At 33.8% G+C, this 16,514-nt stretch overlaps 1 protein-coding gene across 3 annotated transcripts in view; it reads left to right on the top strand.

The window, feature by feature from the left end:
- Nucleotides 1-16,514, top strand: part of ADGRB3 (adhesion G protein-coupled receptor B3) — a 909,716-nt gene that overhangs the window by 600,830 nt on the left and 292,372 nt on the right. The window lies entirely within an intron of this gene.

A 16,514-nucleotide genomic window follows, 5' to 3' on the forward strand; every position in this document is an offset into this window, starting at 1 on the left:
GGTCACTCAGAAGATGTTCATAACCATCTGACTGCATCTGACTGACATTTGTTCTTTCAAAGCTCAAGCGGAATTAAATAGGAGACTTTTCCTCCCACCTCTTTCCCTCAGAATTAAAAGAGTGTCTTAAACAATACAAGGACTTGTTCTAGCAAAACTCACTAACCATTTTACCCATAAATAATTTTAATGAGAGGGGTGGGCTAGAGATTTAAGTTTAGAGTACAAAGAATTGCACTGTATATATCTGAGGTTTGCAATGTCATTCTCTGTGCTGGACTTCCTGATAATTTGCATATGAATTGATTAAAATGAACCTGAAGTAAGAAAGACTTTGTAAGTTTGGGGCATTCTGTGTATGTTCTTTGTGGTGGGAGATGCTTAGGCTGACACTGTTGTTTTCCATCTTTTCTCACCATCTGCTGAACTTTTATCTGACTGGTTCATGGTGTATTAGAAAAGAGACAGAGCAGAAGTGATGGGGGAGTGAAGAATCATTAAATTAGAAATGAGAGATTAGTGGAATTCTCTATTAAAAATGAAGACCTGTATAATAGACTTATGACTAAGTCTCTGTTGAACCAGACCTAGAATGCCTTTTTTCTTCAAACAGCTGGCTGAAAATGGGAAACGAGGTATAAGGACTCTATTTTCTCATTGATCCCTCTTGGATCAATCAATTTAAAGTTAACTTGAGTCAATGGGTATTTATTGAACAATAATGATTAGTTTAGTTGTCCCACTAACATTGTGAGACATAATGATCCTAAATTATAGACATAATTACAGTATCTGCTTCTGTTGAAATGAGATATTAAAACATTATTTAGCCTAGTGTCATGTATTAAGTAGGCTCTATATGATGCTCCTTCTCTTCTTTCTTCTTCCTCTAGTTTCGTTAAAGTTGGACAAAAAATTCTTCCTATTTGGTCTAAAATTTATATATATATTTCCTCTAGTATCACAATTCCTGAAATTAATGTACTCTTTCTACAGTCTTATTACTGTCTTCTACTTTCTATCAGAGTAGGGTTTTTTTCCCCAGGTCTGTCTAATCTATAAATTATTCAAACCTATTTTTTTATTTTTAAGTTTTAAAGACTTAATGTCAAAAAACCCCAAACCATACCATAATATTCCTCTCTAATACTTTCTGTTCCATAGATGATAATTGCATCTTTTATAAACTCATTCAGATCTTTAAAGTACATGTTGCTTTTTTCATTTGTCCACATAACCTTTTATTTATCCATAATTTCTTTTTTTATTTTAAGCAAATACAAAATAAGAAAAAGAAAAAAATTGCTAAGTACACAATAGAACATAAGAGAACATTCAAATATAAAGCAACAATTTTTCATTTCAAGAAAGCCTATATAATAAATACTATGCATTGTATTCAAAGTTTTCCATCTTTGCTTCCTTATAGGTTTTCTTTTATTCTCTGCTGTGTACTTTTTACTTTATTTTTCCCTTCCCCCACCTCAAAAAGGCTACAATATGGAGATATATATATATATATATATATATATACATACAAATAACCATAGATTTCTATAATCTTATGCATATAAGTATATATGCATTTAAATGCGTGTATGCAAGACTATTACATGCTTATTTCTATTCATTTTCTGTTTCTCTGAAGGTAGATAATATCTTATAAGTCCAAGTCTTTTTCTATATTTTTCTAAGTCTGCTAGCTCATCATTTCCTTCATCACAATAGTATTCCAATCTAATACTATCTAGTTATTTTAAATAGTCTAAAACGAATGGTTAATATGACTGAGATATATGGGGTAGTTTTCCTTTCTTGCTTTTAATATAAAACAAGGGAAAAAAACCAAGGAAAAGCTTTTTTTTGATCAGTTGATATTTTCTTCCTTTGCAAACTAAATCCCAATACCCATTATTAGATGTATATATTTGTCTTAGTTTTAATTTTTTGTTATTCTCTATCTTCAGGGAAACATGGTTATTTTGGTGAATTCATTCAGTCATTTAGCAAGCATATTTTAAGCAACTGAATTCCAAGAGTCACTCCCCCCCCCAAAAAAAAGCTGCTCACTCACATGGAAACAACAGTTTATTTTGACAATATAACATTTATACAGATAAGTAAATACAAAGTAGTTTGATGGTGGTGATAGAAATAATACTTACTAGAAGGATCAACTAAGGTTTCTCATAAAAGATGTCAGCTGATGACACAAAACAGACCAAGAGACAGAAGTAAAATTGTGAAAAATGTGTCTTCTAGGTATTTGGGACAGCCTGTGCAAAGCATGGAGACAGGAGATTGAATATTAAATTCAGGACATAGCTTATTTGTCTAGAATATATAAAATGTGAAGGAGAGTTATGTGAAATATGTCTGGAAGGGTAGGCAGGAATCGTACTGTGAAACACAGTAAATGCCAAGGTAAAGAACTTTTATTTTATCCAAGAGTCAAAAGCAAAGATTTCTAAGTATAGGAATGATATAGTCAGATATAAGTTGTAGGAATACAGTTAGATCCTAGTTAGTGCAATGAATCTTGTAAAGTGATCATTATTCAAAATCACATATTCTATTATCATATTTTACATAATTATAACTTCTAATAGTTTTATTACATGTGAACACTTCATGAGATTCATTATTCACACTAATTGGAATTCACCTATTCTTTTAACAGCCAGGTAATTATGATAATCTCTGATATTTTTAAAGTGCCTACTCTGGGTCAAGCACTGTATAAGAGCTTTGCAAATATTTTCTCATTTGGTCATCAAGGTAAGCTTGGGGAGAAGATGCTGTCATTCTCTTCATTTTATAGTTGCCAAAACTGAGACAAACAGAGGTTAAATGACTTGCCCAAGGTCATATAGCTAGTAATTGTCTGAAGCCAGATTTGAACTCTTCTTACTTTAGATACCAAATCACAGGGAAACAATTTAGGAGACTTTTACAAGAGTTCAGGCAATAGATAATGAGATCCAGAACTAGGGAAGTGGCCAATGAAGAGAGGGAGACTTAGATATTATAAATTTAGAATTGACAAGACTTTGGTACTGAGTGAACATGAGTATTAAAAATTTTTACTACTATCTTGAAGAAAAGATGCTTTCTAATGACATATACTACTGTCAGAAACATCATTATCAGAAATGGAGGTGTAGTGGGAGACTCAAAAATATATTTCAGAATGCCCCAAAAGATGAGCAGTTAGGTTTCAGTTAATGTGAATAGTGAATCCTGTGAAGTAGTTCCATGTACTTTAATTCACACTATCTGAAATTATAATAATATAAGATATGGTTCTAGCTCAATTGAATGATACAGTATGAATATGAACAATGTGATCGCTTCGACATATTATTATTATTTATGTTAATTAGGACCAACCTATGCTTGTTATACAAACATAATATTAAATTTTGACCATAATAAAAACACATGGAATTTTTTTTTAATTTAGTTTGAGGGAAGATGGAAAAGTTAAGTTTGGAGGAAGAAGGCCAACCTTTTTCTTAAAAATGAAAGAAAAATCTTAAAAGGGGCAAGCCACTTAAGATATCCTAAATGAACAGGGTCCTGCAAGAGGTTTTTGATAAAATGAAACAGGCTTCTCTGTTCCCAGAAAATCTTGGGAAATTAAGGAACCTTCCAGACCTGAGAAAATATCTTGAAGTATATGTTGAACTTTTATGAAGCAACAACTCCAAATACAAATGAGACTGCAGGAGGTCTACTGCTGACTAAAATTCCTTCAAAAAGGCAGGGAAACTTTTTATTCCACAGTTAAGAACCATGTCTGAGACCAAACAAATAGGATGGTTTAGATTTTATTTTATATTCAAAAAGCAAGTTATACATAACAGAGACCTACAGTTGCATGTACAAACCTCCTTTTTTAATTGTTCTGTCCTATAACCTATTCTTAATATTAACTAAGTTCAGAATAAAATTAATTAAAAAGGAAAGAATCTATGAGTTTTCTCTGCTGTTGAAACAATATATTTTTGCTTTAAAAAAAAGCAATAGTATATTCTCAACTAAAAAGTACAAATCAAGAGTTACATGGAAGCTTTGATTTCCATTGTCTTTTCCTACCTTGCTGATTCAGAGCCAGGTTAGAGTTTGCTTACCTCCCAGCTCTCCCCTTGTCAAATCTAGCAGGGAGCCTTGGTGAATTAAGCTTTGAATGAAAGCTTTTAATTTCTACCATGATGATAAGCTTCCCTAACTCAGTAATAGAACCCTCTCAAAGACTGTTTTTGTCTCCCTCTGTGAAAAACTCAGTCAGAAACATGGAAAGTGATATGCCTACATCAGATCAAATAACAATTTTTTGTACCTTCAAGAGTACCTTGACTCTTGAAGGAATGGTAGTGTTTCTTATATTATCTCAAGTTTCCCTGCCTAGTTTTATTTGAGGGATAGTACTTGGGAATCTGTCATTGAGATGAGGCTGCAAAGACTAATTCATTATAACCTATTTTTGTAGTTAAAAGTGCTTCAGTATTAATGCTATGCAGGTACTTAATGTTTATTGATTATTTAAAAAGTAAGAGGACTGGAGGAGAGATTGAAGGCACAGATAATAATGATAATCATATAGATATGAGCTGATGAGAGTCTGTACCATAGAGGTAACAGTGTCACAGGACAGAAGGGTATATGTGTATGTGTGGTGTGTGTGTGTGTGTGTGTGTGTGTGTGTGTGTGTATTCAAGAACTATTGCAAAGATGAAAGCAACCATCATTGCAAATAGATTGGATTTAAGGGATAAGAGATAATGAGAATTTCAGCATTATTCCTAAGTTACTAACCTGAGTGACTATAGGAAGCTGTGGGTAATAGGAATGAGTAGGAGGATGATACAGTAATAGGGGAGGTGCATGGGTGCAGAGTTTATAGAAAAAGGTAATGAGCAGTTTTGTGCATATTGTGTATATCTACTGGACATCTAATTCAAGTGGTCTAAAAAAGGCAGTTGGAGATCTAATTCAAAACTTCTGAAAAAGGCAGTTGGAGATCAAGATTGGAGGTCAGCAGAGAGTTTGGGACAGGAAAAGAAGATCTGAGAATCATCAGTACGCAAGTAGTAATTAAATCCATGAGAGCTGATGAGATACTTAGTGATATAATATAGAGAGAGATGTGAAGAGAACCCAGGATAGAACTCTGAGGGACATCTACTTTTAGAGAGTGAGTTTGATCTAGAAGATGATCCAGGAAAGACGACAGAGAAAGAGTAATTAATGTTGGATAGTCCTTCATTGAAAGTAGACAGTCAAATCTCTATCATCTAGTAAATAGTGTTCTAGAATTGCTATTCTTAAGAAAAATTCATGACATATGGATGAGTGTCTGAATTCAGCCAGTTGGTTCTGGAACAACAGAACCAATTAGTCACTGACAGGTACTTGGAGGCTTTCAAAGTTGCGAAAGCCTGTTGGGCTTATGTTCTATTAGCAAAGTCTTTGAGACACTAGACTCCATGATAGAAAGAGGAACTCTAATAGAGGAATATATTTAGGCATAGATATATACAAATATCTTTGTGTGTGTGTGTGTGTGTGTGTGTGTGTGTGTGTATGTGTGTGTGTGTTTATATGTATACATTACATATTTATACCTAATAATGCTTACAATAACTAACATAGATATATCACATTAAGATTTGAAAGCACTCGGGGTGGCTAGGTGGTGTAGTGGATAAAGCACCAGCCCTGGAGTCAGGAGTACCTGGGTTCAAATCCGGTCTCAGACACTTAATAATTACCTAGCTGTGTGACCTTGGGGAAGCCACTTAACCCCGTTTGCCTTGCAAAAACCTAAAAAAAAAAGATTTGAAAGCACTTTACAAATATATCATTTTCTTCTTGCAATAATTCTGGGAGGTGATTACTATTATTACTTCCCAATTTACAGATGAGATAGTCTAGTGGATGAATGATTTGCCCGGTCGTACAGCTCATAACTGATAAAAGATCACATTTGAACTGGGGTCTTTCTGACTACAGGTCTAGCATGCAATATACCACCCAGCAAATATATAATGTCCTGATATAAAGCATCTGAGAATTTATTTCCAGTAGTTATGTAATATGGTCAGCCTACTTGCTGCTAGATAAATGAGACTCAGCCAAGAATAATAAAACTTCAAAGCAAATAAACATCCTTTTAAAGCAGGTTTAAATATACAAGAATTCAAAGACACTGATTTAATAAATGCTTTCTTTGAGCAGAAAAACCAACATTGTCATTGCTCCTAATTCCATCAATAAGCTGCTTTGATTAACTTCAAAAACTTAAATTATTTTATATGGGTTCTGCTTGCCAAACTGCAGAGAGATCAGCAATATTGCTTGCAATTAGAACAGTTAAATTTCATTGGATTGGTGGAGTGTGTTGAAGACCTGAACTCAACCAAACATGAATGAAAGACAAAACATCTGTGGGGTCAACAATCTGATCCCTCAGAGAGAAAAAAAAAGGAAAATGAGATCATGTACTTTACCACAAGAGAATCACTAACATTTAATAGTTCTAATACTGATATAGTACATTAAAGTTTACAAAGCATTTTACAAGTATTTCCTGATTTTATTCTCATAATAAGCCCGAGTGATGTCATTAGTCAATAAATGAGGATTTCTAACACTTTAGATCTCTCTTCCTATATGTGTCCCTCAACCCCTGCTACACAAATACTCAACTGTCTAAGAATGGTATGGTTGCCAACATTTTTCTTCCTTAGAGTCAAACCTGCTATGTAGCCTATGCCTACTATTGTCTCTCTCTCTCTCTCTCTCTCTCTCTCTCTCTCTCTCTCTGTCTATGTGTGTATATCTGCATGTTTGTCTGTGTGTGTGTCTCTCTGTCTCTGTGTGTATCTGTGTGTGTGTATCTGTGTGTGTGTCTGTATATATCTCTGTGTCTGGCTGTGTGTGTCTCTGTGTATGTGTCTCTGTGTGTCTCTGTGTGTGTGTCTCTTTGTGTCTGTGTGTGTGCCTCTCTGTGTCTGTGTGTATATCTCTCTGTGTCTGTGTGCCTCTCTCTCTCTTGTCTGTGTGTGTGTCTGTATGTGTGTGTCTCTGTGTCTCTGTGTGTGTCTCTCTGTATCACTGTCTGTGTGTCTGTGTGTGTGTCTCTCTGTGTGTCTCTGTGTCTCTCTCTGTATCTCTCTCTGTGTCTTGTGTCTCTCTCTCTGTGTCTTGTGTCTCTTTGTGTCTTGTCTCTGTGCGTCTTGTCTCTCTCTCTCTCTCACATACACACACACACACACACACACACACACACACACATACACACAGTTCCAGTTTGATTTAGAGAATAAAAGAAATGACTATTCAACTTCTGGGAAGCTTCCAACTATTCTAAATTACTTCTAGCCTTTCCTCTCCAGGCCTACACAGTTGTAAGTATAATCACCCTATTGTAATTGTCAAGCATTAAAAGGCCTCCACAATCTGATACCAACCTATCTTTCCAAGCTCATTTCATATTCTTCCCCTTTAAATATTGGATTCTAGGAAAATCGAACTTCTAACTGTTTCCATGTTTATCTTAACCTTTTCCTTTGTAAAGTAATTTGTTCTTGAAATCTTAAGACATAATCACAGAAAAAGGGTCCCAATATCAAGATATTAAATAAGTCCTTAGAGTGAATTAAAAAGAAAGCAGTACTATAGGCCAAGAAATGATATACCATGCCCCTGAGTGGTTTAGGAAAAACCAGGTCAGTTAGTAACAGACTGAAAGGAGTTTCCTGCTGACTATCAGGGATAGAAGATGACCCAGGAAGAAAGGTACCAGAAATCTGGGAGAAAGACGGTTTGAGGCAATCTGTCAGATACTGTATTTTTGAAATTCCCCACTCCTACTGAACATCCAAGCATATTGCCTGCTCATCTCTACCTGAGATCTACCTGAGACCTTTCAGGTTGAGTGTAATATCTTCAATGATGCCTTCTTTAATCCCAGGACTGAATTTTTTATTGCCTGCTCAAATTATCTTAAAGAATTTAGGGTTCCATTTTAGGTTTGTTTTATGCCTCAATCAGACTTTCTTGTATCACACTTATTTCTGTACATATACTATCTTTCAATTGACTGTAAGCTCTTTGAGGGCAGTGACTAGATGATTTTTATAATTTTGTGTTCCTAGGTGTCTGGCACCTGTACGAAGTCGTATTGGAAATAACCTTCAGAAATGGAATATGAACCTAGCTCCTCTGACTCAAATCTTTGTCTTTCCTGAGTGAATCTAGTACTTGGTCCACTCTTTGTGACCCTTGTAGGGAACTCAATTGAGAATGGCATATGAAAGAATCATGGTTTTCCATGAGACCATCAGAACAGAGTCTTATCCTTCAGAGGAAAAAATGAAAATTCAGTGAACTAGAGAACTTTCTTTTTTTAAAAAATTCAACAATCAACAATTATTTATATATACCAATCACTGGGCTAGGCATTGGGAAATATAAATACAAAGACTGAAAGAAACTCTTTTCTCTAAAAGGAAGACAATAAGTACATGTACAAATATATATAGTACACACAAAAATGAAAAATATAGAACATACAAATTAGTTGAATGTATTCTAGTTAGACCTCCAAAATTGATTCCCTATCTCAACTCCAATCCTTTTCATCTCTCTCGTGCCTCCCAAAGGAAATAGAGGACTTTCAATCATTTCTGATTAAAAGACCAAAACTGAATAGAAAATTAGACTTTCAAATATAAAATGCCAAAGAAGCATAAAAAAAATAAATAGAAAGGACAATACATGTGATTCCAAAAGGTTAAATTGTTTATATTTTTACATGAATATTAACAAACACCTATAACTTCCTACTTTCAAGGATGGTTGACAATGTATGTCATTAATAATGTTTAGATCAGGGGCAGCTAGGTGGCACAGTGGATAAAGCACCAGCCCTGGAGTCAGGAGTACCTGGGTTCAAATCCGGTCTCAAACACTTAATAATTACCTAGCTGTGTGGCCTTGGGCAAGCCACTTAACCCCATTTGCCTTGCAAAAACCTAAAAAAAATAGTGTTTAGGTCATTCCAGGGCCATTCACAAATCATCCGTAAACCAAAAAGGCACATTTAAGTTGATATCTCTCCCTTGATTCATCATCATGGTACCAGAGAAAGGATACTGATTCTGAACTCAAAGGACCTGAATTCAAATCTGCCCTCTGACTTTTACTAATAAACATTTTAAGGATTCTGCGCTTTTGTTTTCTCACCTATAAAATATGGCAGTTGAACTGGATAGTCTCTGAGATCCTTTCCAATTTCAGATCTATTTATTTTCCTATGATCAGGCCTCAGGATGTTATTCACCAGTTTTCCTCTATCCTCACTGTATTACTAGGCTATTTAGGAGAAAAGACTGAATAGAAAGCTCTCAACACCCTGCAACCCCCCCCCCCCATTTAAGAAGCAAATGTATTACTTTATCTTTAGAACATTCATTTTAGTGAGAAGCATGATTTCCCCAAACCAAAATGAGAAACTGTATTGCAAGAAGATATTTATTAAAATAAAAAGACCACCTCTAAGTGAAATGAACTGTTAAAGAATCCTATGGCTCTCACATGAAGAAAATTATTCACTATGCAGACATCCTGCTGATCATTTATAATACCACTTCTCGGCTTTAATATATGGTAGTTATAATTATAGAATTGCTTCTGAAATCTCTTTTTTACTATTTAGCAATCCACAAAGGAGCTACAGACCCCCTCCCTTCCCCAAAAAACACTTCTCCAGGAATCATTGATCCAGACTTGAAACCAAGCAATCTACTTTTAACACTTTCTGAATAAGGCATAGAAAAAATGTAAATTTCATACTACTGCCTCTCCCTATACCAGTTTTTCAAATAAAGTATATATTGTGTTGTTCATTTCCATAGGTAGCTTTAATATCTTTAATGATTAGTAGTTGATTCCACATACTAGTTATCCCAAATTCAAAATCATCTTTCCAACTAATAGAAAATTCCCCAACAGTTTTCCATGATGTTTTTTTCTGCTTTTATGTATATTTTTATTTCATCTGCCCTAAAAATGAGAAAGTTTTTAGGAGTTTTAAATACCATTTTCTCATGTAAGAATATAAACAATTTAACCTTATAGAATCACATGCATTCTCTTTCCTGTTTACTTATTTATGCTTCTTTGACATTTTTGTATTTGAAAGTCTAATTTTCTCTTCAGTTCTGGTCTTTTAATCAGAAATGATTGAAAGTCCTCTATTTCATTGAATTTTCATTTTTTCCTCTGAAGGATAAAACTCAGTTCTGATGGCTAGGTGATTTTTTTCGAAGCAGTGGGGTAAGAGATTTGCCCAAGGCCACATAGCTTTTAAGTATCAAGTGTCAGAGACTGGATTTGAACTAAGGCCCTCCTGATTCTATATGCTCTATCAGTGGTCCTCTATCAATTGTGCCATCAAGTTGCTTCTGCTAGGTGATTCTTGATTGCGATCCTAGTTCTTTTCCCCTTCTGCAATTTCATATTCCAAGTCTTCAGATATTTTAATGCAGAAACTGATAATTGTGTGCTATCCTGATTATAGCTCCTTAATACTTGAATTGTTTATCTTTTGCTCCCTGTAGTATTTTTCTCCTTGGTCTGGGTGGCCTGGATTTTGGTCACAATGTTCCTGTGGGTTTTCATTGTTGAATCACTTCCAGGAGATGATCAATGGATTCTTTCCATTTCTATTCTATCTCCTCTGGTTTTAGACTGTCAGAGCAATTTTCTTGATAATTTCTTGAAGGATAGCTAAGCTTTTTTTATCATGATTTTTCTGGTAGTCAAATAATTCTCAACTTATCACTTTTTACTTCATTATCCATCCAGATCAGTTATTTTTCTACTAAGACATTTCATATTTTTTTCTGTTTTTTCATTCTTTCGATTTTGTTTGGTTGTTTCTTGATGTCTCATAAAATCATTAGCATCCATTTGCCCAAATTCTAACTTTTAAGGAATTATTTTCTTCATTGAGCTTTTTTATCTTCTTTTTCATTTGGTCAGTTATTCTTCTCTTCATTTGATTTTTGTACCTCTTACCATTTGGTTTGTTCTGCTTTTTAAGGTACTATTTTCTTCAGAATTTTTGGTTTTGGTTTTGGTTTGTTTTTCTTTTTTGGTGTGTTGTGCCTCCTTAACCTAGCTTTGATTTTTTTTTCATGATTTATCTTACATTACTCTTATTTATCTTTCCAATTTTTATTCTATGAATCTCTTATTTGATTTTCACAATCCTTTTTGAACTCTATCATAGCCTAAGACCAATTCATATTTTTCTCTTTGACTCTGAATGCAGGAATTTTCACTTTGGTGTCTTCTTCTGAATATTTGTTTTGATCTTTCATGTCACCATAGTAACTTTCTATGGTCAGAATTTTTTTCTATTGTTAGGTCATTTTTAATTGATATTTTATTTTTCCAGATTCATGTTATGCACATTTTTCAACATTCATGCATATGCATGTGTATTTTTAAATTACATAATTTTCTTTCACTTTGCTTTCCCACCACCCCTCCCCTCAACAGTCAAAAGTCAGGTGAATATTGTACATACACATTTGTGTTAAATATGTTTACAGATTAGTCATTTTTAGTACGAGGAATTAGAATTAGGGGAAAGAAACACATAAGAATTTTTTTAAAGTGAATGTAGTGTTCATCAGATTCTGAAGGGGTTTTTTTTTGTTTTGTCTTATTTTTCTTCTTCTGGATGCAGATGATATTATCCACAGCCAGTATAATAGGGTTGTTCTAGCTCTCAGTGCTGCTGAGAACAGCTACATCCATCAAAGTTGATCAACTCACAATTTTGTTTTTAATGTGTACAGTGTTCTCTTGATTCTGCTCTCTTTGTTCACCTTCAGATCCTGTAATTCATTCTATGCCTTTCTAAAGTTTGACCATTTATGGTTTCTTATAGAACAATAGTATTCTGTAACATTCATACATCATAACTTGTTCAACTATTCCCCAATTGATGGACAGCTCCTCAATTTCCAGTTCTTTGCCACTACAAAAAGAGCTGCTATAAATATGTCTTTTCTGATTTTTTTATGATTTCTTCTGGATATTGGCCTAGTATTGCAATTGCTGGACCTAAGAGTGTGATCAGTTTTATTGCTTTTGGGGCATAGTTCCATATTGCTCTCCAGAGGGATTGGATAAGTTATCAAATCCACTAGCAATGAATTAATTTCCCAATCCTCATAGATCCTCTCCAACATAGATTATTTTCCTTTTGTCATCTTAGTCAATTTGACAGGTATGAGGGCATACCTGGGATACTTCATAGTAGTTTTAATTTACATTTGTCTATTCAATAAGATTTGGAGAATTTTTATATGATTATATATAGCTTTAATTTCTTCATTTAAAAACTGTTAATATCCTTTGACCATTTATTAATTGGGGAATTACTTGTAACCTCATAAATCTGATGCAATTCTCTATATATTTTAGAAATGAGTCCTTTATCAGAACCCTTAGTTGTGAAAATTGTTTCCCATCTTCCTATTTTCCTTCTAAGCTGGCAGTTAATTTTATTAACACAAAACTTTTTAATTTAATATAGTCAAAATTATCTGTTTTGCAATTTATAATGTACTCTATTTCTTGCTGGGACATAAATTTCTCCACTTTTCATATGGTGTCATTCTTTATGTCATAATTCTGTACCCATTTTGACCTTATTTTAGTATAGGGTGTGAGATGTAGGTCTATGTCTAGTTTTTTCCATACTATTTTCCAGTTTTCCTAACAATTTTTGTCAAATAGTGATTTCTTATCCTGGAAACTAATGTCTTTAGGTTTGTCAAACAGTAGACTACTATAGTCATTTACTACTGTTTCTTTTGAACCTATCCCAAACCACTGATCACTACTCTATTTCTTCACTTGTACCAAGCAGTTTTGATGACTGCTACTTTATGGTATAGTTTTAGATTGGTAGAGCTAGGCCACCCTCCTACTCTTTTTTTCACTAGTTTTCTTGATATTCTTGATAGATAAATGTTTTTTACTATTTTTTTTCTAGTTCGGTAAAATAATTATTTGGTAGTTTGGTATGGGACTAAATAAGTAGTTTACTTGGGTAGAATGTCATTTTTATTATATTAACTCAACCTAACCATGAGCAATTGACATTTTCCCAATTGTTTAGGTCTGACCTTATTTGTGTGAGAAGTGCTTTGTAATTGCAAATTACAAATTCTGGGTTTGCCTTGGGAGGTAGATTCCCAAGTATTTAATGTTGTCTTCAGTCAATTTAAATGGAATTTCTCTTCCTATCTCTTGCTCTTGGGCTCTGTTGTTCATATATAGAAATACTGATGACTTATGTGGCTTTATTTTAAATCTTGCTTCTTTGCTGAATTTGCTGATTGTTTCAAGTAGATGACTTTCTCGGGCTCTCTAAGTATACCATCATATCATCTGCAAAGAGTGAAAGTTTTGCTTCCTCATTGCTAATTCTGATTCCTTCAATTACTTTTTCTTATTGCTAAAGCTAACATTTCTAAAACTATATTGAATAGTAATGGTGATAATGGGCATCTTTGTTTTACCCCAATCTTATTAGAAATGCTCCTTGTTCATCCCCCATTACATATAATATGTTTTGATGGTTTTAGATAGATATCCATGATATTTTAAACTGTATGCCTATTAAAGTCAACATAAGATGATTGATGTCATGTTAAATAACTTGCCTCACATCAAAAAGTTTTTAAATATCTGAGACAGTATTTGAACTCAAATTTTCTAGTCTTCTTATCCATAGCCCCCATCTATATTTTATTCAATTCAGCCATACTGGCCCTCTTGCTTCTCTTCATATATGATACTCTATTTTCCATCTCAGATTCAGACCTTGAGTATATAGATGAAGAAACTTGGTGATAATAGATGCTGGAAATACTTCACCAAGCCCTTTGCTCTTCATCATTCATATTCATTTAGAGTGTTCCCCAAAATCTGTCTTTCTCTTTCTCTGTTTCTCTTTCTCTATCTGCATATGACTCCTAAATTTATATGATCACCCCCAACTTCTTTCTGGAGCTATGGCTCAAAATAATCAAATAACTTTGAGTCTTGGTTATCTTGGATATTTGAACACATCAGAAACCAAACTGTCTTTCCCTGCCCACCATCCAAACCAGCTTTCCCTTTACTTCTTACTTTTTTTCTGATTTTCTGACTTGCAAACTTTGCAGCTATTTGATGATATAAATAAACACTCTAAGCTAACAAATGAGAATGATATAAAAAGAAATCAAAATTAAAAATTAAACATTTTTTCTAATACATTATCAAAAGTATACACAAATTTCATATAATAATGGTTAGAAAAATCAATAATTTTGTGTGATAGGTCCATCATCAGGAAGTCCTATGTATGAAATATATTAAATTTGCTTCTTTACCTCCCTGAATCTCAGCTTTCCTTCAAGACTCCAGTGCTACATTTCAAAATAAATTATTTGTGATTACCCCAGACACTGATGCGACCCCTTCCAAAACATATATACATACATACATAAACGTTTTATTTTACTGTCAAAATGATCATTTGTGCATATATATATATGCATTTATACGCACATACATGTGAATTTCTTACCCAGCTCACAATTTTTCTCTCCTCTACAATTCCTGCCCTTCAAACTTGTTCAATCTGCAAGAAAAACCATTGCAGCAGAGATCCAAGTCAATAGCACATTAATAAAGGTTTCTAGCCTTCTCTATGGAGTGGATATCATATAGTCCTCATGATCTTACATGCCTCTTTAATCCAAGAATTTAGATACCTAGATACAAAAGGGGCAAAGTCAAACAAGTTTATTACTTTTGATCCTCCAGAAGTGATTGAGATGATGCATCAGCACAGGTGGTGATAGGATGGGCAAGGTAAAGGTTATAAGATGAACTTCTGCTCATATTGAGCAAGAGAGAATGTACCAAAGGTATAAAAATAAGTTGGAGAACTGTCCATATCCATTAAAAGTACCACTCATTCTGGGTTTTGTCATTATCATTCTAGTGGTAAGGGAAGCAATACTTGTAGTTTACATTACAAATTTGGACCCAATATAAGAAAGACTAACCTTATCTAGTTATTCCTATAATTAATATATATATATATATATATGAAATAGGTATAGATGATTCCTATACTCATGTTATTTGACTAGATTCATTAAATGTATATTCCTGGATGAGTATATAACTAATAATTCCTAACAACCATAACCTGCATGGAAGCGCATTGAATTAATTAGTACCTATTAAAGCAAAACAGAGATCTAATTAAAGTCATCTATGTCACTTTCATACTTGAGGGATGTTATATACATATATATATATATATATACATGTAGATAAATAGATATCTATGTGTGAATATATATATATATATATATGTAAATACATATATACACCCTCTTTCAAACACACTAGCTATGCTGTTCCTCATCCTACTCAGTTCCCATGATCCATTCCTCTATTCCACTTCAGACATACATAAGGTCACAAACTTGATCTTACTACCATCCATAAACATGCGACTTAAATGTTCAGTTCCAAAAATCATCTTCTCTGACCATAATATTTTGACTTTTTACTTCTTTCTCTACCTCCACTTAGCAAATCCTGTTCTTGACCCATCTCTCAACCCTTCAGTTTTTCCCTAAGACATTACCACTAAATTAGCCACTTTGTCTACCTTTCTGCATCTTAACCCTTGGGTGAATCTTCTATATTCTCCTCCCCCAATTGAATTCCTTCTTATCATATCTCCAGTTATCGATATTATATTCTGCAAACCTTAGTCTTAGATCACTTCATCATCTGCTACGTTTATTCCAACTCACAATTCTGCTGAATGAACTGGGTCTATATTACTGCTAGGCAATTCTACTATATCTCTCTTAACGCACTATCTTACTCTCTACAGCAGCTCTTCCAAATCTTTTCATCCTTTCTCACACCTCCCTTGAATCATCATCTCTCCCAACTTTGCCTCATAATTTTTGGAAAAAAAATTAGAGTAATTAATCATGTTTCCTTTCCTCCTATTCCTCATCCCATGTCACTAAATGATTTCTGCCACTATCTCCTCCTTTACCCTCATTCTACATGAAAAATACCTCTACCTGCACAAATGGTCCCATTTCATCCTATCTACTCCAACATTCTCTGTCATTCTCACTGTATTACTTATTTTCAAATTCTCCTAACTAATATTTCCTTCCCTCCTGTATATGTCCAGATCTTCCCCATCTTCAAAATAATCCTCATTTAATCCTTCCATTCCCACTATCATTCTGTTTATCTGCAACCTTTTGTATGGATTAAACTCCTTGAAAAGGTCATCTACAATAAATGTTTTCCCTTGCTCTCCCTTCTCTCTCATTAACTTGCATAATATGACTTATGATCTTATCATTCCCTCAAAACTACTCTCTCCAAAG

Source organism: Macrotis lagotis, chromosome 5 (genome assembly GCF_037893015.1).
Source record: "Macrotis lagotis isolate mMagLag1 chromosome 5, bilby.v1.9.chrom.fasta, whole genome shotgun sequence".
NCBI lineage: Eukaryota > Metazoa > Chordata > Mammalia > Peramelemorphia > Peramelidae > Macrotis > Macrotis lagotis.